Genomic DNA, 25,402 nt, shown 5'->3' on the forward strand with positions numbered 1-25,402 from the left:
TCTTAGCGCCGAATTGGTAGCCTATTTTGAGATGGAAAGCCAGAAAAACTACAAAGAAGCATCACAAGACCAGATTCAGTTTTTATTTACCAGGGCCTTCAGATCACAGAATCAGAGAATATTCTGAGTTGGAAGGGACCCACAAGGATCATTGAGTCTGACTCTTCAGTGCATGGCCCATACATGTGGGATCAAACCCACAAGTTTGGTGTTATCAGCACCAGGCTCTGACCAGCTGAGCTGACCTAATGCAAGCTGGGCTGTCTAAGCCCACGGATCCTCTCTGCTCTCAGCAGTTCTGAATGTGCTCCCAGCCAAATGCAAACAGTTCTCAGTGCTGGCTGGCCTGAAGCCTTGAATCCCAGGGTTTGTGTACCTACTCAGTCTGTGGGAGCTGGGGAGCATGGGTGATGTTGTTTGCACAGCTGTGGGCTCGCTGAGCACCTGCAGCCTGGCTCACAGACTCTGCCTGCACCTCAGCTGCTGCTCTGTCCAGCAGACACGGATGGAGCTTCACACCAGCATCTCCTCCCCCATCTGCACGGCCAGGGGCTTTCCTGTCACACACCATCTCCTTGGGTCCCCCTATCTGCCAGAGGGATGCCGGCCCTCAGAGCCTTCTGAGAGACATCCAGCAGGGAGTACTGATTTTTCCAGCCATTCAAATGGCTTTCTCATGCTCAGTTGTGCCAGGACACTCACTGACACAGCAGGAACTAGGAAAAAATCCCTGATTCTTCTTCTTTCTGAACGAAGTCCCATTAATGCTCAGGAAGAGGAGTGAGGCCACAGAACACTCACTGGGAATGAGACACCTTTCCTTCACAGTTTCCCAATGAAAACACTACAGCTCTCAGAGCACCATGGGCGCATGAGGGACTGACTGACCACCATCAGGCAGCTGAAGTCCAAGTTCTTCGAAACCCTGAGGGTGCTGCAGCAGGTTTCCAGCTGTCCCCGACATCGGAAGGCCAGGCAGGCATTTACACAAGCACAAAAATATGGGTGCACCTCCACTCTTGGTTTGCCTCACTTTCTATTATTACCTAAGCACCTGATCTCACAGATGACCTTTCAGTTCAATGCATTCCAGAGATACCCAGCTTTCTCCCAGGCCTGGTGAAGGCAGGATATCCTCTGGATATCCCAGATATGGGGTCAGGCTGACGTACTCCCATTCTCCCAGCACACACTGACTTGGACCTCCCTGGTGGGTGGAATTCCTGAGCCAGGGGCAGTCATGCTGCAGCTGGTGAGGCCATGGAGGAGCAGGGGATTATGAGTACCCCAAAACTGGAGCACCTACTAAAGATCTGAAATAACTGCTAAATCCCCAAAGAAAACACATCACAATTCAACATTATCTAGTATTCTTTCCCATAGGAGGATAGGTATAAAATATCAGTCTGATTACTGCAGTTCAGGCTAGGTTTACAATTACCGAAGAATTTTTTCTTTTCCTGTGAGCTTGGTATAGTTTACACCAAGAGAAAAAAAAAGCTCACAGTGTTGTTTTACAGAGTAATTTTCCTTACATTTGTTTTCTTTCAACTTTTCTAGGTTTTTTTTTTTTTAGAGTAGTAAGAAGGAACAAAACAGTTGAAGCACATATAACCCTCTCTGGTTTATGAAAATGCAAGAAATTCCCACTGCTTTTCAATGCTGAGGTGAAAATTTTCATCTGGAGTGTAATTACTACTGCAGTATGGATTTAGTTAGATATGTTCAGTTCAGTCTTTGATCCAGTGAAACTTTGTGGGGACTTGTGCAATTGGAAGTAAAACAGGATCCATGATCATTTTTACTTTGCAATAAAACTAAGAGAAAGAAATTGAACTATCAGCACTTATATAGATCATCAACAGAAATTTTAAACAGTGTTGGCCCCGGTATGAATTCCTGGTGCACACCACTGGTGACTGAACTTCATGTCACAGATGACAAGTGTTTGATCCTGGAGGTCATCCAGTCACCTCACTGCCCACCTATCTAAACTCCACTTTGCCAGTTTGTCTGTGAGGTTATGAGCTTGGTCAGGTACGATTTGTACATCTGTGCCTGACTATTCCTAGTCACCTTCTTGCCCTCTGTATGTTTGGAAATAATTTTCAGGATTAGTTGCTCCATCACCTTCTCAGGGATTAAGGTGAGGCTGGCTGGCCTGTAGTTCCACAGAAGGTCCTTCTTGCCCTTCCTGAAGACAAAGGTGACATTTGCGTCTTCCAGTCTTCAGAAACCTGCTGATTGTCACAAATTTTCAAAAATAATTGGAAATGGGCTCATAATGACATTGGTCAACCCTTGTGGGAGCAACCCATCAGGACCTATGGGCCTGTGTATGTCCAGTTTGTTTGGTTTGACATTTGTTTTAATCATTTTCTTGACTCATTTCTCTACCTCTAGAAACAGTGGTGCTGAACTTGTCATCTCACAGTCTACAAGTTTTTAAGTCCGCATACCATCCTGTTAACAGAGCCAGAAGTCAGAGACTTCTCCCACACTGCAGTGTTCACTCTCTGCTTCATCCCTCATGGTAATCTAGTTTATAAAACATAAAGAAGAGGAGATCAAATAATTTTAATGTTGTTCTCTATAATGAGAGCCCAGAGCCGTGTTTGTGTGCATTATTTACTCTGGCTCCTTTGAAACAAGCAGCAATGTTTCCAAACCAGTGCTATGTTTTGGTGCTAATCTCTCCAGTTCTCACAAAGGCTATCCTGGGTGGAATTAGAAACACTGATTCATCCCAATTATCTGTGCTCAGAGCCATTCCCCATCTTCCCATGCAAGATCCTGAGTAACCCACAAAGGGAAAAATACTATCACAATGCAACCTTTCTTTCCAAATCCTCTGCTGTCCCTGGATACCACAGGAGCCCATTTCAACCACAGTAGGGACAAAGATATTTATTTTGATTTATGCTTTCCTATGTGCTCTCCCTTAGCCACAAGAAACTGATCTCCAAGCAGATGCATCATCTCTGCGTATCTCTGCTCCCCAACCAGACAGTGACCTATTTCAGAAGTCAAACTGAGATCAAATGTTACTCTCTGGTTCATGGGTAAAAAAAAACCAACTTTGAATCACAAGAGGAACTAGAGGGAAAAGATGTCCATCCTGCACACTGCTGTGTTCACAGTGAGTACGGTTGCTTCCTTTCCCACACATCTTGGCTGTTTATTTGTTTTTTGATTAAGCTAACATGCATTTCAGCAGCTGGATCCCTGAGAGTTTTAAAACTTACCTAAGAGTAGGCTAACCCATTAGCAGGAAAAATAGGACTGGGAGAAAGAAAAATAATAACCTGACAGATGCTGAACCTTGTTTTTCTCGTAGTGTGGTGAGGTGAATTCACGTGCAAAAATTTCACAAAGCACACAATGACAACACCAAGTGTGTCTGCCCAGAAAAGTTGTGGATTGGTCATCCCTGGGAGTGTTCAAGGCCAGGCTGGATGGAGCTCTGAGCAACCTAGTCTAGTGGAAGATGTCCCTGCCTATGGCAGGGGGGCTGGAATAAGATGACTTGTAAAATCCCTTCCAATCCAAATCAGTCTGTGATTCTACAGTTCTATGGAGCATTGATCTGTTTTGTTTTGTTTTTTTTTAATTGTTTCTTCTAGAAGAAAAAGACAAAAGGAGAAAGAAAAGGAGATAGAGGAGGAGAATGAGAAGGAGAAGAGAAAGGAAAGTTAAAAAGCAAAAGGAAATAGGAAGGGGAAGCAGAAGGAGAAGGGGAAGAGGAAGGGCATGAACAAAGATGTAAATGCCCAATAGTCCTTGTTTCAGCAAATTAAAGCTGGAGCCATTGACCATAAACAACCAGTTATAATGTTGGGTCTGAGTCCCAAAGCTCATACTCATGGTAGCTCATGGTCAGACTGAGGCTTTTAAATCAAGGTACACAAATTCCACAACAATAGAGCTTCCCTATATTTAAGAGTATTTAGAGCTGAACTCTATAACCTCAGCTTCTTGCCACATCTCCCTTTCTGTTGCACCACTAAAGCTTCAAGGGTTTTTTGATCTATGAACAAAAATTGTCTGGATTCCAAAGCCACTGTCATCAAAACATCAATTAAATAAACATTCTGTTTCTTTTCATTCTCCTTATAGGAATAATGCAGAACTTTGCCTTAATAGCGACAGATTAATTGCATCACGTCTAAGGTCTGTTGTTTGGATGACTTGTCTTGCTAACCAGATCTGATGGTTATTTGTCCTAGATGGAAACCAGTGAACTTTTTAAAAATAGGTGGAAAAGGGAAAAATCTGGCTGAGAATTAAGCAGTTTCCTAGTACCTGCCCTAAAAGTGATCATCCCAAATATGTGTTATTTTTAATGGCTACTCATACCCCTGGTACTGGAGGTGTGAAGTCAGTTGGTAATAGAGGCTCAATCTGGTTCCACCAGAAATAAAAGGAGCAGATTTCTCATGTGTTGCCCTAGAAATAGCCAACAGCATGTGAAAAAATCACAGAATCATTTAGGCTGGAAAAGACCCCCAAGATCATGGAGTCCAACCTTTGACCACCTTGTCAAGTAGACCAGAGCACTGAGTGCCATGGCCAGTTGTTTCTTGAGTATTTCCAGCACCTCCCTGGGCAGCCCCTTCCAATGCTTGACAAAGGAAAGAAAGGCTCTGCCTCGTTGTCAAACACTTCAGTAGCACAAGCACTTGGCCAAAGATTGTCCAAAGAGCAGTGGAGACAGGGACAACGTAAAAGAAAACACAGCTTTATGTCTTTCAGGATGGAGAAATTTATTTCCAAATAACAAGGAGATAACTTTGCTAAGTGTGGAAAGGAAGGAAGGAAGGAAGGAAGGAAGGAAGGAAGGAAGGAAGGAAGGAAGGAAGGAAGGAAGGAAGGAAGGAAGGAAGGAAGGAAGGAAGGAAGGAATTCGGAAGGAAGGAATTCGGAAGGAAGGAAGGGAGGGAGGAAGGAAGGGAGTGAGGAAGGAAGGGAGGGAGGAAGGGAGGAAGGGAGGGAGGGAGGGAGGGAGGGAGGAAGGGAGGGAGGGAGGGAGGGAGGAAGGAAGGAATTCGGAAGGAAGGAAGGAAGGAAGGAAGGAATTCGGAAGGAATTCGGAAGGAATTCGGAAGGAATTCGGAAGGAATTCGGAAGGAAGGAAGGAAGGAAGGAAGGAAGGAAGGAAGGAAGGAAGGAAGGAAGGAAGGGAGGGAGGGAGGAAGGAAGGGAGGAAGGGAGGAAGGGAGGGAGGAAGGGAGGGAGGAAGGGAGGGAGGAAGGAAGGAAGGAAATTTTAAAATCAAAGATAATCACAGCTAATATTCCAAAAGCAATTTCTTTGTCAACTGTAACTAATTCATAATATATACACAAATATTTTCTTCTAAGGATGTACCATGCCAGAGGACTCCCTCTGTAAATGAGCTCTGTATGATGGATGAGGGAGATGCTCTGTGGAGCTGTCCTGGCCACCTCTGAGAGACCAGTTCTTGTATGTCCTGTAACACCAGGAAAACAGGGTTTGGAGGGGGTAAACCACCAGATCAAAACCTTCCTGAGCAGAAATTGGTGAGCAGTCTGCAGTGGAGCAGTCCAGGGTAGGAGAGAGACTCATGCAAAAAACCAAGCGCTCAACCTGGTACAAAGAATTTTTGTGGTATATTTCAACTGTGCCATTCTTCTCCCTGATGATCAGTGACAGGACCTGAGAGAATGGTATGAAGCTGTGTCACGGAAGGTTTACCTTGGATATCAGGAAAAGGTTCTTCACTCAGAGCGTGGCTGGGCACCAGAACCAGCTCCCAAGGGAAGTGGTCACAGCACCAGGCCTGACAGAGTTTGAAAACACGAGTTCAGGTTCAGGTTCCCTTGTAAAGCAGTGAGACAGATTTAGGGGTTTTCAAATCATCACTACTTGTCAACCAGCATCATTAGGTACTCAAAGTGTTAAATCTTGTATCTGATGGTTTTGAGTAAAATCGATGGAGACAAGGTAATTAAACCCATAATTTCCACTTCCCATCCTACTTAGAGTCAGGGCAAAGTGCCACACAGTGGTTTGAGCTGAATAAATTGTTTTCTGCACTAGCTCCTCTGACAGCCTGGTGAGCTAAAAGAGAAAGACGACTTTCTCTAAAAGAGCAGGAGAGAGATTTATCACCCAGTTTATCACCCTGAGCAGCTCTGGGATGAGCACAACAGAGCAGGATCAGCACAAGTAAGCAGGCACCAGCCCAGCTGTGCCACCTGACTTCATCCCCAAAGAGGGTCAGGGACACTGCTAAAGGGTCATACTGAGAGGTTGTGCCCCCACAGCCTCTTATCTCCCACGGACTTGCAGCATGGGGATGGTCCTCACTGGTTGTTGAACCTGCAGTCTCTCTCAGCTTGTAGAGCTGCTGTTGTTGAGCAAAACCCTAATTTACCTGCCAAATGCAATGACAAATGACAAAGCTTCAGTGTACTCTGGCTTATTTGTTATTAGCCATGGTGTAAATGTTCCAGGAAAACAATGTTTAATACCCCCATCAGCCAACAAAGCGGCTCTTTCACCAGTATTTACAGGAAGGGCTCGTTTCCCTCAAGTGAGTTTGCTTTGACGTTATTGGGAGAGGTTTTGCGGCAGATATTTACACTCGGCTGAGTGGCTGTGGCATCTTCTGAACACACTTGACACAGGCTGGGGGCCCAGGCTGCCAGAATATGAAAGAGCACTTCCCACAGCACCTTATCAATTTGTTGTACTCCCTGAGTGGCGTGATTACTTTTCCATGGCCGGGAAGGCTGACTAACCCTCCCTGAACCATTAATCTTGGGACAGCTTGAACCAAGAAAGATTTCTGTAAAAACAGACCACAAAGAATGCATTGGAGACGAGAGGCTTTGCGTCTTTTACAGCTTCTTGACCTCTTCTGGCTGGATTTTTTTACTAACGGGGAGGATTAAAGGGAATATCCTGGATCCCCAGCGCAGCGCAGTGACCGATGTGCACAGCCGCTCTCAGTCATGTCTCTGAGCAGTGGGGCGGCTCAGGCTTTGCTGTGAAGCACACAAAAAGGGCCTGACTCATTGCTCTTTCAACTCAGTTTCTGTCCAGTAGCTCAGATTTTCTGGGTCTCAAACCCAGCCCTGATTTACGCTCATTTTTTGGAAGCTCTGGAACCAGTCTGGTGAAAAAAGGGAGGAGAAGGGCACGAAGGGAACACCTGAGAAGAGAGATGTTTTCCTAGTGTATAACTTCTCTGTAGGTGGTGATTAGTTGTGGTGGCAGGCCACCTGGCTCCAATAAATCACAACATTGCCTAATCATTGCACACACGGTGGTGTAAGATTCATGATAATAAAACAACTGAATGCTAATGTAACACATCCTGCAATTCCAAAAATACTAAATGCACAGAAGAATTTGCCTCAAACTAGGAATAAAAGCCTTCTACTTTTCAAAACTCTATGTGATATATAATGTTATTTCTTTTTCAGATATTTTATTTGATAGCATAAAATAGAATTTTATATTTCATATAAAGTAGCTTTTATGTTGCGGGAGAAATGCACTCACTTTACCAACTGAGTCTCGGAAGGCTTCATAAATTTTCCAACTGGAGTACTAAATATTGTAGAAAATGGTTCTTCAATCAAGGTGAGTGCAATAGTCCAGTAAGTCTTCATCTCAGATTGCAACTAATTGTATATCAGTGTCACTTCCTTCATATTCTTATACTTTTAGCTACAACATCGAATTCACTGTTAAGTGGAATGAACACATTAAGTAGTTATACCAGCTGAAATGCTTTTACCAGCAAATACAAGTGCTAATTTAGACAGAGGGAATTCAAATTTTACATTCCAGTATGATTTTTGTCGGGGTAAACCTTGGCTGGTAGTGTGCTGCCTGTGCAAGGACTTGGCTGCAAAGGTGAAGAAAATACATATGCAGAACAATGTTTGGACATTGGTCCAATGGACACAGATTTGGTCATTCGATTTGGTGAGTTTTCTGTTTGAAATGATTATTTGGGGAATGCAAGAACAGGGGATTGGTCAAAATACATTTAAACATTCATTAGCTTAAATTTTGTTCCACTGGAACCAAACCAATGCTGCAGACAAAGAAATACTCAAGCAACAATAAGGAAGATCTTTACTTTATCCTCTATATTATTTTCTTTATTTAATTTCATTTTTAAAAGAAAAAAGGGAATTTGGTTGGGCCTTCAGCTTTTAAACCTTACACCAATCAAAGCTGCTGCAGCATCACCCTTGCAATACGTGGGTGCTACTGCAAAAGTGGGAATTGAACCATGAATCTCCAGCCTTTAAATACAGAAGAAAAACAAAGAAAATCTGTTGCAAGCTAGGAAAACAGCCTCTTCCCTCTGTTGCAAGCAAGGAAAACAACCCCTTCCCTTTGCAGCCAGCTGCTCTGAAATCAGAACTGCATCTATATGGTTTGTAAGCCAGCCTTTTGTGGCTGTTTCAGGGGGAGCCACGTTCTTCCCCACTGCTGGGTGATGAAACTGTGGTTCATTATCACATCTGAAGTCTGATGGGGAGCACATAAAATTGTCAATCCTTTCCTCAAACAACAGCAAAAAGAAAAAAAACAACCAACCAAGAAACTGCGTTGTTACCACCATCTACTGGTGGCCAGGGTAGGCTTTCAGCGAGCACTTCAGGACCTGTTGGAGTCATGGAGTCCAACTCCTGGCTCTGAGCAGGACACCCCACGAATCCCACCATGTGAGCATTGTCCAAACATTTTCTTTCCTGAGAAAATCCCAACCCAACCTCAAAGCACTGGGCAATAACAACTGCAAAATGCAAACTAAAATATACTGAGCGAGGATAGAAATGGTTTTAAAATATGACCACTTGTAGTGGCATAAACCTTTTCCCCATCTTTCCAGATATTTTTGGTCTGGTGATCTTCTCTCTAAATATTAAAAGGAGTCAAAGACAAAGTATCATGGGAGTTACTGGTACTTTGCTTGTTCATTTCGAGATAGATTCAGGCTATATAAAATAATAGAATATAGCAAAGGGTTGCATGCTCATTTTTCTTATTTCTTATAAAGCAATAAAGTGAAAAGGCACTTGAAATTATTTTTTAAATAATGTGCCTACAGGTGTTTCATATCTTGTTTAATTATTATAGGCTCAGTAGATAATTAAACAAGATATGAGACACCTGTTGGAACATTCACACCTTCCAGAGGGGCTTTAAATGTGAAAACTTACACATCTGTGCTTTGGAACAGGGGAAACTCATTAGCTGACAAGCACATTACAGGTTCTCTGATTTACTACATATTCTCTTAACTCTTCTTCTGAATCTTTAACCAGAGAACCTGGCAGAAACTTTTGCTATCTGCATTTCCCACTTCCTGTCCTTATTTCCTTCCACCTATTTATTTTCAAACACGAGAATGAGACAAATATTTGCTAAAACTGGATCAGATCCTTAACCTGCTGATACCAGCCAAGGTAAATTTTGCTTGTGCCAGTTTTTCCAGTGCAACCTTGGGACAGAATTTCATAAAACGTGAATTTCCATGCTGTCCCTGGCATGAAATTGCACCCCTGCCGTGAGCACAGCTCATCTAAAGTGATCTGCAATCCCAAAGGTCTGGAAAACAAAGTCCAGATGTACAGGAATGAACACAGTGAACTGGGCACTAACGCCTGGATGATGCGGCCGGCCAGTGGAGTTTCTGTTTGGCTTTCTTGGGAAAAATGCCCTAATGTCACTGTATGGGTCTGGATTCAGGGTCGCTGAACGAGGGGAAACTCCAAATTTTGCTGTTAACCATTAAAATAGAGGCAGAGCTGAAGCAGTTTCCACGTGCTAAGGCTGTGGTTTTTATCTCGGTCAGTAGATGTCAGTGATACACAAGGAAAACCACACATGGACAAGCCCTGAAACCAGGATGCTTCAGAAAAAACGGCAACACTTTTTTTTTTCTCCTTGGTGTCAAGGTGGAGCTGGTGGAAAAGAGGAGAAGCGAATGTATTTCAGAGGGAAAATGTTCCTGAGAAACACTGGAGATTCCTGTGTCCTACATATGATGAAACAGCACGATTGGGTAGTGACAGATTCAGGATTGACATATATCATTTCAGTCTGAATTTTGGAAAGCTTTCATTTGAGGAAAACATGCATTCTCACCTTCCCTTTCCAGACTAGTGTGCCCCCTCCACAGCTACACTGTTAAAAAGTATAGAATGTTTCAATTGATGGGCTAATCCTAAATCTTTCTCTACTGAACATGAATTAAGGACTGACTCATTACGGTTCAGCCCAGTTTATAGTAGAGTTTATTAACAGTATGGTTTATTTTGCAACATAGTAAATACAGACAGGCAGAACTGAACATCTCATTCAAGAATAAATTCAATATGGATTTTTAAGCCTCCAGAACTTCCATAGCTTCACAGCTTGCTGAATTGCTACAAAGAGCTGCAAGTCTTTCCAAAAACCAGTAGGCCAGCCCTGAAAGTCTTGGGATAATCATTGGACATTCCCTTTACGCCTGGGAAAGACCCAGGCTCAAGGCTGGTCAAAGGTTTCCAGCAATAAAGACAATAAAAGGGAACTCATGTATTAGGAATAAAAGATTAATACATGTAGATCAAAGAGGGAATTATTAGAGGGTGTTAGGGTTTTCTGATTTGGTCAATGCAAAGGAAGTTTGTCAGATAATCACCATTTAAACTATTTTTGACCTGAAACTCAGTTGTAGGTCCCACCCCAATTTTAGCTGGGTACATGAATGCTACAGCTCCAACCACAGTTTCCTCATGCAATATTCACAGCAGAGGCACAAATTAAAAACAGTTTAGATCCTGTGAATGCCCTGGTGCGGCCATACAGGTTTAGCAGGCCTGTCTGAATGCAGCCAGCTGAGTACAGCACCTGTAACTCCTCAAATGAGGGCACTTGAAACATTTGCAGGCACATTAATTCTCTCCTGACTTCAAAGCTTCATACACCTGTCCTAAATGATCCAGACCTGGGCCAGGTTTGCATCCCTTTCACAAATATTTAGGAAATGAGTACTTTTTTTTTCCTAAAAACACCAGCATTTACACATGACTATTACTGAAAAAAGCAAGGGAACTTAGTATTGCTTAGTTATTATTTCTCACCTGCTTTTGTTACTCGTTGGCCCCCTTGGGCAAAGAGACCAAGCTGGAGAGGGAAAAAGCTCCTGCTAATACGAGCTACCCCTCGAATACCAAATGCTGGAAGTGAGTATTTTATTGTGATCCACTGTACATTGATACTTGCTTTTAGGAATTGTTTAACATCTTTACTACATGACTACCTCGGCCGCCTGTATTTCAGGTAACTCTGTCTCTTAATTATATAAGGAACACAAACCCCAAAGACAGAGTTCCTAACATTCATTTAACCCAGCACCTGTTATTGAAGCCCTGATGCCTGAAAACTTTCCTATTTTTTTTCCCCCAAGTAATTTAGTAAAAGAGGGTAGCACTCCCTGCAGGCCTAGTGTGCAAAGTGGTGCTTCCCAGATTATTTCTGGTACCAGCATTAAAATATACACCAGGCTTTTCACGATATGGAGGGGATCACTATTGATTCCTTTGCACTGAATACTTCCAAGCTCTCAATACTCAAAACAAAAAGTTGATGCAAACTTGCTGTGTAAATGCCATACTTGTTCTGTGTTTCATCTTTCACACATGCTTCATTCTCTTCCTGAAATTCCTCAACAGCCTGAGTTCCCCTCAGAGGCAGCGTGTGTGCTTATGGATTGGGACCATAGGAGAAATTGGCATCAGAGGGAAAACATGATTATGATTTGGCACCGTGCAGGCCTGGGATGCCTGGCTTGGAACAAAAGGTACTTTAAACCCCTGGAGCTCAGCACTGAACGTCTGATACGCAGAAACCCGAAGCCACTTTGTTGGCAGCTGTGCACATCTCCATTAGCTCTTCCTGCCCTGGCTTTATCCCTAGGGGACCATTCCACAAATTAACTGCCTTGCCAATTATTTTTTCTAAAATCCTGGCCCACCTGGGAACACTGACAGAAGCTCAGATTGGTTTAGAGACATTGCAAATTCCAAGTCTTTTCAATATGCAAAAGAGTCAGTGAAAGTATTGAATTTTCCATGAATTAGCCAACAAAACAACCTCTCTGTGCTTGCTTTTCTTAGTTCTTGGTACACCCACATACATATGTGCACATCCAGGTGTAGTGACAGAGATCCCAGTTTGAAAACAGATTTTCCTGAAGGCTTTCTCTGAAGGCAGTCGTTGCCAAACATTTCAGAAGTATTAAAAAAAAGGTGACTTTGATGACGCATATCCATCGTGGAAGCTTCTTACTAATCCTACTAATCTGAGTCAGTTAGAAAATGACTCATTCTTACAAATTAGAATATATATTTCTCATATACCTCTATCTCTTAGAGTAAATGTAGATATTAGTCAGGTATACCAAGTCTTTTTCTTTTTTTTTCAGTCTCCTCTTGCAGCCTGGCCTTGTTTTTGTTGCAGTATCAAAAAGCAGCGTCCCATGGGCTGACTGAGCACAGGCCTAACAGGACATCTTGCTATGAGTTTGCATTTGTCTCCTTTTCCATTTGTGCACTTAATTTGGAAACACCTTGGAAATGCTTCCTTGAGGAGAGAGAAAGCAAACATGTTTAATAGACAGGAATATGCAGGGTTGGGGAATAAGGAAGTGCATTTGGAAGTCTCATGCTGCAGGCTCTCTGCAGAGCTGTGCTGTCAGTGTTCAGCCCACTCTCCTACCTATTTTTAAAACTAGCCTCCCTAAAACCTCCTTTCTAACTATAGCACAGACCAATAAGGTGAAACACTTATGAGTCAGACTTTTATACCCTTGCCTTTTTCTCTAACCAATTGTTTTATAGGAATTTTTCCTTTTCAACAGGATTTCTTCTCGTAGCACCCACATTTTCACAGCAGCAGAACTGCAGCCAGCTAAGTCACACTGGAGGATGCTCAGGCTTGGTATATCACACTATCATCATAAATCACTCAAATACAGTATAAAAAGAACGGTGTGGTTTTGGGGAAAATAGAAATATGGAGTGTTTTCAGAGTGGTATCTGAGCATGGAAGGTGCTGTAAATTGGGGTAAAACAACCCAGCAGGGCTTTTTATTTTAGTCTTCTCAATAGTAGTATGATCGGCTCCTGGTGTTTGACGTCATTAAGCAGTCCACAAATCTAGAAATAGTGCAATTTTTTTAACACAGTTTTCAGTTGTCTCCCTTAGTTTGACCCTTGATAAGATTTATCTGGGCATTTATCAGTTTTGATTGCTTTCCCTTGCAGAGGGAGGGAGGGAGGGAGGGACTCTAAGGTTCAAAACTACCTCTTCAAAATGAAAGCTGCGGCTGTGTTGTGTAGTTAGATAATTTTTTAAAAAAGGTCGGGGTTCTATAAAAATCCTTACTTGGATTGGGAATGGCTTCATCTAGAGCAGATCTCCGTTTTCACTTCCTTCTCTGTCATTTTATAACTGCAGGAGAGTAACCTGATTTTCATGTCAGGTTTTTACTGTGAGGGTGGGGAGGCCCTGGCACAGGTTGCCCAGAGAAGCTGTGGCTGCCCCATCCCTGGCAGTGTCCAAGGCCAGGCTGGATGGGGCTTGGAGCAACCTGGGATAGTGGAAGGTGTCCCTGCCCATGGCAGAGGTTGGAATGAGATTCTTTTAAAGGTCCTTTCCAACCTAAACATTCTGTGATTCTGTTGTATATTCCTGCTTAGCCCTCACAGGTTATTGTACTGCTTATTCTACTACTATATATTTTCCACCTCTCTTGAGTATCTTTTGCAGATATTCCAAATCAATTGTAGACTGCTAAACAGAAGATCCATATGGAATCAGGATCATTGCTGCTAAGTACAATAGATCCATCAAGTTGAAAGGTACAGCTTTTATTTTTCCCCAAAATTATTTGACTCCTGCAGTGCTTTACATTTATGATTAATGATGCATTTGCCTGCTGCAGCTAATTAGAGAGCAATTAATCGAAATCTTTTATCTCTGTCAGCTAACCAACTTTGTAACCATTTCTATGCTGATACTACCATACCAATGGTCTATATATTTCAGAATTTTTATGTTTTTACAATATTTGCCCTTTTCTATTTATGCTGGGCCATTGGTCATGTGGATAACAAATTTTTTTCTTTCTGCATGTGGAAGACTGAATTGTTATAAAACATGCACACTCCTCAGGCCTTAGCAGCTAAATTTTCTGTGAATTCCCCACTCCATTTGTGGTTATGGCATTCCCACCAAGCAGAGCCAGGCCCTGTGTTCACAGGAACCAGTATTGGGTTATGTGAAGGACTGATGAACTGAGCAGAGGCCAATCCAAAGCAGTTTAGAAATATTGTCTTCTGTGGTGTTTTTGTTTTGTTTTTGTTTTTCCCACCAAAAATAAAGAAAAGAAAAAGGAAAAAAGAACAAGCAGCAAGAAAAAAAATCTGCAGGTTCTCTTTCCATAGCAGGTTTATCTTGCCATCTGGGGGATAGATTGTGAAAGGGAGGAGAATGACACTTTGCCAGATTCTCATCTGAATATTGTCTTGCAGAGCCTTATGCCACCTTCCAAAACTCCCTCCTCTGAAGTCAGAGTCAGTAGCAGCCAGTTTCCATTGCTGGCTGGCTCTAGATAAGATTTTCCTCACATTCCCTACAAAGGAGATTGTGCTGCCAACAGTCAGAGTTGTGCTAATCCAGTACAGCTCTCCACACTCCAGTGTCCCACCAGGGTATGGACAGGAGCCTCTGGCACGGCCACAGGTGAGGTTCCCTTCCCTGGGAAAGCTGTCCTGCTCCATCCCAGCCCACAAAATCTGCTCTAAACAAGGCACTCCCAGATGCCAACCCAGACATGAAATGGCATCAAGGTAAAATGACCTTCCTGGAGTCCAGGTGGATGAAAACATCAGATCCTCCTCTGAGAGGAAGGCTGTCCAGCTTTGGTTTACCTATAATTCTTCATGTAACTTTGGAAATAATCTTGTGTTCACTCACTTCTTTGTCCATTCCAATTTCCAGACAAGCTTTCAGCCTTTGTCATCTGAGCCCTTCTTTATCTATTGCTGTCACCTGAAATCTTAACAAAAAGAAATCCTGTAAAAGAATGTAAATTATATGCATCTTACTCTCTTTTGACAGTCATCTTAAAAGCTTTACAAAGAGATGGTTTGGTTTGGTTTTTTTTTCTTTTTTCTTGTTTGCTGAAAATTGCCCAAGCTTTGTTGCCACAAAAATAAATTGTAACAGATGTCTTAGCACCCACATGGAGCTACGAGAACATCACATCCAGGCACAGTCCAGAGGCTTGGTGGAGGCTGGCAGCTGAGCAAGGGTTTGGGGCTTTTTTTCTGGCAGGTATTTGACATCAGGTAAAATGAGGCAAGAACCCCAGCTCTTGCAGAAATGGCTGCTCATTTGTGGTGCCTCTGTCTGGGGACACAGCAGATGTCCAACCCAAACAAATTCAGCACAGCACTGAAAACCAGGCTTCTCCTACTCTGTGTTGGGCAGCTAATGTTGCTGGCAGCACCATGTAATATTTTTTCCTTCCTGTTTGTGGCACTGCTTACCTTGCAATAGGTGATATGAAGTGGCTCAGGAGGTGCTGTGAGGCACAAGTAATGTGTGTTTGTAAAGCACTCCAAGGCACTTGACTGAAAGCAGGTAGGAAAGTATCACCTCTGGCTACCAGCAGGGTCAGGATCTCCACAGCAGCCTGGCTCTGGAAGCAGTAATTTCTGCATGACAGGCCAGGAGTCACTTATTACATCTCAGGGCTGCTATCTCTGTAAGGGACGTGTCTTCTTTGGAGTGGCCACCTGACATCCTCATTAAGGCTTCATCAGCTGTAATGGGCTGTACATAGCAGCCAATGCCTGAGAATGAGAGAAACACCTTCCACTCTGAAAATGTGAGAAGTGGCCACTCTGATGGCTCACCTGGCCTGAAATGGATCTAAAATATCCCCACTATTACTTCCATGTATGCCCAGAGCACCTATTAAGTCCCCACATGGATCAGGACTCCGGTAAATCAGGAACCATCCACAGGCAGAACAAAGCAGCAGCTTGTAAGAGAATCATAGAAATGCTAAGGTTGGGAAAAACCTCTAAGATCATCGAGTCCAACCATTAATCTAGCACTGCCATGTCACCACTAAACCATGTCCCCAAGTGCCACACAGAGGAGGCAACAGATGGGGGCAGGTTGAATGGAAAATAGAAGGAAACAAGGAGATGGGATCAGACAGTACGGGTTATGTTAAACACATTCCAAGCTTTTGCTGGCATCCCTGCAAGAAAGGTCAGATGAGACATGGGAAGAGGGCAATGAAAGTTTCTCTGGATGCTCCTCAGTGGCATCTCACACGGAGGCTGGGGGCTAAAACACACAGGTGCTACTCAGGGTGAAGGAAACTACAAGGAGTTACATCAGCAGAGGGGAAACAATAGAAAAGCCACAGGGGACAGCAAAATTACTAGGCAGGCACTTGCTGGATGAACCTGGGAAACTTTTAAAGTAAGTTTCAAAACAATGGGGGAAAAAAGTATACCTTTCTCCCCAGTTGCTGCTGTGCCCAGGCAAACAGCCCTTTGCTATACAGTCCCTCTAAAGGAAGTGTATCACATAGATATTTGACTCTCCCATCTGTTTCTCGCTCAAAAGGAAAGAGATGGATGTTGCTAAATGCTGGCTGCCTCCTTGAGACACAGTATGCTCAGGTAGAGGCAGGGTGCACAGGGGATGCTCTTCAACCCCAGCCAGGTAGAGGTGATATCATTAACCTTTCCTTAGATGTTCAGCACTTTCTGTGATGATCAAATAAATAAATAAAGCCCCATACACTTCACATACACTCATATATATGGGGAAGCAAACTTGCAATGTCACAAAATAATCCTTTTGGATAAATTAATAAAACCACTCACAGTTTAGTGGGTTGGTTTTGTAACAGACCAGTTCGTCTGTGGTAGGTTAGAACATGCCAATTAAGAAGAAAAAGAAACGTAATTCTGCTTCATAAATTGACTAATTACCATGAAAACGTTGCAACTTGGAAAGCCTGAACTGTTCTGCCACAGAGAGTATGTAAGAAAAGCAATGTTCCAGTTTAAATTGAAGCTTCCCATGCCTCAGACAGGAAAATGTCTAAGCTCTGCTTTGAGTTTGGTAAAAATGCCAGCTACATATTTACCGAAATATTTAAAGTAGTGAGCACATGTGTTACATTCCATTACTTTAAATGAAATTTGTATCCTGCTGTGTCCCCCAGTATTTCAAAGGAAAAGAGGGAGGAGAGAGGGAAAAAGACCAGGCAGAGCTGAATCCACTCCACAAAATGAAGATACCCAAAATGCCTGGAGGGACTGCTGGCAATCCCCTCCTATGTACAGTGAGCTCCTTGAGGACAAAGAACAAAGTTCTGAAGCTTTTCTTCTGTCTTAAATCTTCTCTGCACATGAGGAGGATGCAGGCCCCAGCCTGACAAGTGGGAAAGAACCACTACAAGGTGCAAGGTGTCTCTGCCAGCCAGGGATGTACCCAGGGCTATAGCAATAGCAAAATCAGTCACTCCCTTACAGGAATAGCAGCCATTTCCACCACTGTGACCCAGGATGAAAGTTTGGGTGGGTTTCTCAATTCTCATTCTGACATGAAAAAACAGTAAGTCTTTGTCTCTTAATTTTAAATGTTGAGCCCCTGTTTGCCTTCCGGCTTGGCTTTTTTAGAGCACAGTAGGAACATTTGCTTTCCCTAAACTTTAAGTGAGATTATTTTCCCATACAGTCACACAATCTGAGATGCCATGAACTTTAAGAAAAATTCTATCTATCTATCTATCTATCTATCTATCTATCTATCTCTGTGTATATCCTGAAAATTGTGGTGGCATCATTGGCATCAGGAGTACCTAGACTGTTCTTCATGTGAGGACAAAGCTTTATGGGCTTCACCTCTTCTTTCATTCCAAATACAATTCCTCCTTTGTTGGTCACAAAACTGGATAACCACAGCTCCACGGAGTTCAGCATGTTCTTTATTTTCATTTTCAGGGCAGAGTCTGTTCATAAATGAGATCTTGGCTCTTACAATCAGTTCACCAAAAGCTTGAATGTAGTCTATGCCACGGGGAAAATAGTGGGAAAGATTGGAGACCTCTGCTGTGGTTATATCTGGATACCAGCTGTCAGATCTCATCATCCTTGGGACAGCAGCATGCATTTTCCATCACAAATGCCATTAGGTGCATCAGAACAGAGCCTTTAACAACAAACTAAAAAGCAATAGCCCACATGAATCACAAAACAGCTAAAGAGAAAAGGCTGTGAGAGAGAGTAACCCAGAAAATCACTTGATTAAGAGCTAAAAGTGGCTACTGTTCCCTTAGGGGAATCAAAAAGTTCCTTGTTTATTACGGTATCCCACAGTGGTAAGGAGGAGAAGAGGGGTCCAACAGGCAGGAATTACGCAGCAAGATTGATTTATTTAATTATTTTGCAAACTCTTTTATAGACTTTTTTCTTCATAGTCTAATTGGTCAAAGGATCAGCCACCCCTTGGGGTGATTGGCTAAAATCCTAAAACATCCATTGTCAAAATATTTTTCTATTTTTACCATAAACAAAGCTCTGCAAGGTCGCAGGTGTTCATAGTTTATAGAACTCTGCTACTATCTTCCGTGAGAGAGAAAAAGATCTCATGGGACTGGAAAGAACTGGAAAGAAGCAAGAAAAATTCTTGCTAGCAGCAATATTTGTATCCATAATCTGTTGGTAGCAGATTATCAAGGCACATCAAAGATTAGAAGACAGGTGTTGATTGAGGGCAAAAAGACACAGAGCTGTGCCCACACAACTAAGATGTGAATTAGGAGCACAGGCAAAGGAGAGAGAAGATCATCTTGTGGAACAAATGACAGCTCAGATGGGATGAACTCAGTTAAAATACCACTCAAAGTCCTTGCAGTCACACCTGTGTAGAGCTGCTTCTGCCTTCCATGCACTTCACAGCTACTCAGCTACTCAGCAACCTCTGCTCTCCATTTAGAGTTATTTGGAATGATGTGTCTCCATAAGGAAATCCTGCCAGCACAATGTCTGATGTATTAGATGGTGATAGAGGGAGACAAAATCAGTGTAAACTGACCGATTAAAATAAGTGTTCCTCTTTTCAACCTTTATAATTCTTTCCACTTGCCCCATTTTACTTTTGCTGGTGTGGGTAACACTGTGCTGGTATTTTGATGATGACTCTTGATGCAAATCTCTTCTGGAGCTGATTTCATAGGCCATGGCTGGAGGTAAAGCACTTTACGGAAAGAAAAATGCAGAACTGATGATGGTCACATCCAAAATCGTTCTCACTGAGCCAGAAAGGCCAAGCTTGCACCTGCCCTGCTCCAGCAGCTCCCAGGAGGAATGGGAGGAATTCTCACAGCAGCCAGGGGCAGCACACAGCTGACACATCTCCTGAATCTGCTTGGAAAGCACTGATAAGGAGGCCTGGTTTTGGCTGGGATAGAGTTAATTTTCCTGTAGGAGCTGGTATAGTGCTATGTTTTGGATTTAAGATGAGAATAACGCTGATAACACACTGATGTTTTAGTTGCTGCTGAGCAGTGCTTACTGTAAATCAAAGACTTTTCAGTTTCCCAGGCTCAGTCAGCAATCAGGTGGTCAAAAAGCTGGGGGACATGGCCAGAACAGCTGACCAAAGGGATATTCCATACCACAGAACATCATGCTCAGTATAGAAACTGGGAGTAACTGGCTGGGAGCTACCAATCCCAATCAGGAGCTGGCTGGGCATTGGGCAGTGGGTGGGGAGCAATTGTACTGTGCAGCCCTTGTTTTTCTTGCCTTTGGTTCCTCCTTCTATTTTACTATCTCCTTTTTCATGACCATTACTATTATTATTAGATTTTAACTTATTTCAATTACTAAACTGCTCTTACATCAACACACAGGTTTTATGTCTTTTTTCCCCAATTCTCCTCCTCATTCCCAGCATTGGAGAGGAATGAGGTAGCTGCTGCATGGTGCAGAGCTGCCATCTGGGGTTACACCATGACATAAGGAAATACACACTACTCTGGCAGGAAGCCTGGGCTGGGCTGGCTGTGACAGGCCACTGGAATTACTTCCTTGCAATTTATCCCATCAAGACCAACACACGTCACAGAGGAGGAAATGCACAGAGGAGCTTCCAAGGACAAGGTCACCGTACCTGCCCGTGGCAAAGGCAGAAACAGGAACAACACTCCCTTCTGTCCCAACACTATAATTATTCTGATCAATTTTATTTTATGATTGTCATTAGGACACTGCTGGGAAAAAAAGTTATGACAATTAGAACACAGCAACTACTGGGATATAAAGTGAAGATGATATGGAACAAAGTTTTGAGAAAAATACAAGGAAATTACAAGTTTAACCATGAGTGAAACAGAAGCCTGGGCAGAACTGATCACACCTCTGAGACCAGCATCAATATGAAAGAAAAATCTGCAAGAAGGGAAATTTTAGATGAGTGACTCACGTGGTACTCATTTCAGGCAGGGGAAGTGACAGGCTGCAGTGAGAACCAGTCACTTTTCTGGCTCCACAGCCATGAATGCAGCTCAGCAGGAGAGCCCAGACCTCTGGAAAGACTTGAGGGGCTCTGAATGAAGGATTTCTGCTCTACCCCACCCATGACAGAGCCCCAAACACTCAGCAGGACCTCTGGTGTCTGTGCAGTGTGAAGTGAAAGTCAAGAGTGATTTGTGTGTGCACAGCCGTGAACACTCAACTGAAATAAACCACCCAGCAGCAGGAAGTCTGCAGTAAATAAAAGCAGCAAAGCCAAGAGACTGTGAAAGGAATACCCCTGTTCTCCCCTGCCCTCAGGAGGAGGTCAAAGGCTGGTGCAAATCCCGTCTAAGTTAAAGGGAACAGCTGTGTGTTGTTAGTGAGCCCCTCTGACTCCTTTGTTTCTAACTCGGCTCTCAGTGACACAGCAGCAGTGCAATTTAAGGCATATAAGGAAACCAGAAGACTTTTCATAGTTCACTTGATTTTTTTTTTTTGGGTTTTCCCTTAGGTCATCTGGGATACTTCAGAGACTGTTCATATGAGTGCAGAAAATAGCAGAAAGGCAGCCACACATGGAGAATGGAAATGCTACACTGTTTTAATGAATGCAAATCATCCAGGTGCCTGGAAAGCCCTTCAGTGTAAAGGGTTAGTAATTACCAACAAATAAGTAGTAAGCGGAAAAATGTTCTCTGTGGTCTGCAGTGTTCAGTCCTCTCCTTCTACCCCTCCCTCACATAATTAAAACTAAATTGACTGGTTGCTATGTCCTCTGTTAAGAAACTGAAAGTAAAGGAAGAGGCAAGGTAAGGCATAATCCTTCAAGTCAATGGAAAATAAACCTGGTGAGGCAAGAGACAACTGTTCTTCACCCTGTGCCATGCTGCTAACCCTCGGATTTGAGGTCTTACAGCACATGCTGTTAAATGTAGTCACTTTGCTCTGCAAGAACAGGCCCCTAAATGTACCAGGTGTCCCCTCTCCCAGTGTGTCCCCAGCAGTCTTTCCACTTTGGAGCAGCTCCAGGTGACAAACTTCAAACATGGTTTCCTCCTCTGATATTACTCAAAGTGATGGTGGGGTGAAATTGGCACCAGGATTTTCATGGCTGCCTGGGGCAGAGGGAAGGCTCAAGGGAAACAAGAATTTGGACAAAAGACTGCTGGTCTAGCCAGTCACCCTCTCCTATCTGTAATTTAGATAATATTCAACCACTGCACAAACAAAGCCACGCGACTGGGAGCAGTTTTTATTTGCTGAGAGAATCATTAGCAAGTGTCTGTCTTTCCAAGGCCTCTCTTACCTGTAAAGCTGCTTTGGGATTGTGAGATGGGTGCATTTGTGTATCTTCCTTAAAAAAATGGCTCCCACACCCACATCTTGGGTGGTCCAGGGCACTAAACAGCCCCCAGGTTAGTGGTGGTTTAATTATCAGTTTCTGAAGGGCAAAGCAATCTACCCCAAGCAGATGGGAGAGGCTTTGATAAACAGCACACTCCCCTTTCCTCTAACCTTTGCAGGAGGACATGCAGAGTGCTGGTAGGATTGTGTTTGGGGTATTGCTAGGAAAACAGGCTGGTTTTGCCAAGGCTTCATTCCCTCATGTGCTCCCTATTGCTTTGCTAATTCTCTTTTCGATTCCAAAGGCAGGGAAAGGAGCTTCCACATCAGTGTTTTACAAAAGAGCTGGGGTTAACAGGCATTAATGCAAACCATGACCAACACTGGACTGCTTTGTTCATGTGGCATCAGACAGCTTATATAAGATAGAACTCTATTTTCTTTAAAACTCACATTGTTTCACATGTGCATACGATTTAAATTCCAGTTTATAAGTAACGTACAAAACCATTCCTAAGCTAGAAACAAAAATAGAACATTGTCCAAGAGAGTAAAGGACTCCTGGGGTTCTTTATCCACGCAGTTCCTATAGATCAGAATGTCCCATGGATTTTCTCCCAACTCAGAGGTTCTTTTTCTTCCACCCAACAAATGTCAAGTATTAAAACCACCAGAGCAATGACTTAGTCCACATTTCATTGCCTGCACTGGTACAAAGGTTTCTGTGTAGTCTGTGATCAAAGCAAGCTACAACCTCTGTCAAAAAATTGCAGTCACAAGGAGAATTTTCAGGAGTATTTTACAAGATATATTAAAAACTCTTCATTTATGATGGCACAGTTAGAAGGCTGCAGCAATAGGAATCAAAATAACACACTATGAACACAAATGATCTCCAAGAAACTTCATCAAGAGGCAGTCCAGACATATTTGTACTGCAGGCAAGGGCTGCCTTAACTGTTTGCGTCCTTTTTTGTGCATCTGTGATTCCATCCTTTTTCACACATGAATAGGAGATTGACGTGCTAAACTAATTCTGCACAGAGAAAAAGAAGCAGCCTGCTAGCTGAAACAAGGCTCTTTTCCTGTTTAACATATAAATCCCAATTATTTGCAAAATAGGACTTTCACTCTGTTAATTACATGTGCAATGACAATTCAGGTTATTGACAGGAAAGATTATATAATAATTGCACAGGAACCTCAAATGTATGCTTTCCAACCTTCTCCCTAAAAAGTTATGGATTTCTAAATATCATATATCTCAATTGTGAAAATATCTCAATTGTGAAAATTACACACTTCCATCACAAAAACATGACTGGGGGTTTTATCCAGTTTACTCGCCTGATGTGTGTCTTGGTGTGAAAATGTTACATTTCTTGCTGAAGTTTGCAAAACACAAGCACTGCTTTTGCCTCTCAAACAGCCTGTTTTGCTCCCAAATAACAGCACCACTCTTTTTTTAGTTCAGATACTTGATATCAGCAGGTGAGAAAAGAAGCCCTCACGTATCCTACCAAAGATTCGGCTGTTCTTTAACTCTGCACAGCATCAGAGCACAAATACACGTGGTGGAATGAGCATCCATGGCTGTTTCGGTGGAACATTTTTTCAAAGCCAGGAATATAACTTGAGGACCTGCCATCATCCCAGCTTCTGCCGTGCCGTTGCACACCCCTACAAAGCAGAATGAAAGTTTGATGTTCATTTCCCAAGGTTCAGCCTAGAGATAGCTCTGTAATTTGAAATAGCCACTCCTCACACAGCAACAAAGCTGAAGGGGAAGCTGCCAAAGGTTAATCTTTCCTCTGGTATTTCTACCCCAGCTTTGCTTGGCCGTATTGCCCTTGGGCTGAATTGAGGAGGACAATGAGACTGTTAAGCAGTTTGGCTTTGTTTTGCACGCTATGGAAACCCTAATTCCCTCCTGGGAGAGGATCTCTCTAAGAGATCTGGTTGGCCACACCAGAATCCTACACGTGGAATCCCAGCTCCTTGCTCGGCACTGCCCATATCTGAATCTGCAGCTTTGCCACTCACCTCAGCCCACATCTGCCTCTGAAACAGGCTCTGCCTCATTCCCTCTGGCACGGGTGCTGCTTCCAGGTCAGTGTCTGAAATAACCTCCCCTCGTGGCAGGATGATTCCTAATGGTGGTGAATGGAATGCACACCCGTGGCTGCTGTGATGCAAACCGGCTTGCTATGTTGCTGATCCTCCCAATTATTTTTGTACACTTGGCAGGCCTCGCCATCCACGTGGAACTGGCAGAGCAACATCAACATCGAATGGAGTAAAGATAAAGCCTCTAGAGGACGAATATAAATTACTAATAAGCTTTTCACAATGCCAGCGTGTGCCAGCCAGACATATTAAAGAAAAATCTCAGGTTGCTTCTGCTCCTTCCTCCCCTGTGCCACTTAGGAATTTCCTCCACCACAGACAATCATGGATATGATTTCACCTCACTGAACGTCACCATGCCCAAGAGCAGAGGCTATTTTTTTCCAATTTACTTCTGGAAGCCAATCCATCTTAGAGCTGCATGAGGGATAGCAAATCTGCTTATCCACTGCACACAGACAGATGGCACAACAGAGTGAAAACTTGAGTCAAGGATGCTGGTCAGAATTCACCTTGCTAAATATATGTTCATGCTGGAGACCCTCACATTCAGGTCCATCAGGCACTCTAGTTGTTCTGGCATCCTGACTTCCTAAGCGGGATTGGGGGGTTAAAACATTAAAGAGTGCTCCAAACACTTCTTGTCCGTGCAGAAACTCCAGGCACTCCAAGCTCGAGTTCTCCGTACATCTCACAGCCCAGTGTAACAACCCTATGTTATCCCCTGTCTGCATCCATACCTGCACAAACGCGGCCTGCATGGGAAAAACCAGCTGGCACAGGAGCCACAGGCTGGCAGAAAGGCCGACATTGCAGCTGTCACTGTGCTTGTGCTGCGAAGGACCTGGTCCTGGCTCCCTCAGACAACTCCAGACAATTAAAAAATTGTCAATATTCAAACTAGCCAGTTGATAGGTTCTGTTAGGTGATAGAGGAAGCTGTAAGCTCCTCTTTGCAAGAAAATCACTTCCGTAGCTAAGCTAACCCATGACAGTTAATTACCAAAGAATACAAGCGTCTTCGAAAATAGATATTCAGATACTATGTACTCTGAACAAGTGCAGTTGTCTTTCGCTTTCAGTACCAGATCAAGGATGTTGACTGTGACTCCTCAGTTTCAAAAGAGAAGACTTCAGCATGTCCCCAGCACAGCCCTCTCTCACACCCTGACAAAGAAGATGCCTCAGAGGGCTCAGTGAAATGCAAATGTAGCTGGTTCAAAAAGAAAATGAAAATCTGAGGGTTTGCACAGGAAACAGCCTGGGGGCGGAGAAAGGAGGCTGAATGCCTTTCATTGAAATGCAAAAAGAAAAATTTCTTTCTCAGGAAGAGCAAAAACC

General features: G+C 43.2%; 1 long non-coding RNA gene across 1 annotated transcript; it reads right to left on the bottom strand.

Moving 5' to 3' along the window:
* Positions 1-21,167: 21,167 nt before the first annotated feature.
* LOC116443492 lies at positions 21,168-25,402 on the bottom strand. The gene is made up of 2 exons (XR_004239935.1): positions 23,979-25,402; positions 21,168-23,615 (listed from the first exon to the last, which is right to left on the bottom strand). It is a non-coding gene; the product is annotated as an uncharacterized LOC116443492 (long non-coding RNA).

This window comes from Corvus moneduloides, chromosome 4 (assembly GCF_009650955.1).
Source record: "Corvus moneduloides isolate bCorMon1 chromosome 4, bCorMon1.pri, whole genome shotgun sequence".
Lineage (NCBI taxonomy): Eukaryota > Metazoa > Chordata > Aves > Passeriformes > Corvidae > Corvus > Corvus moneduloides.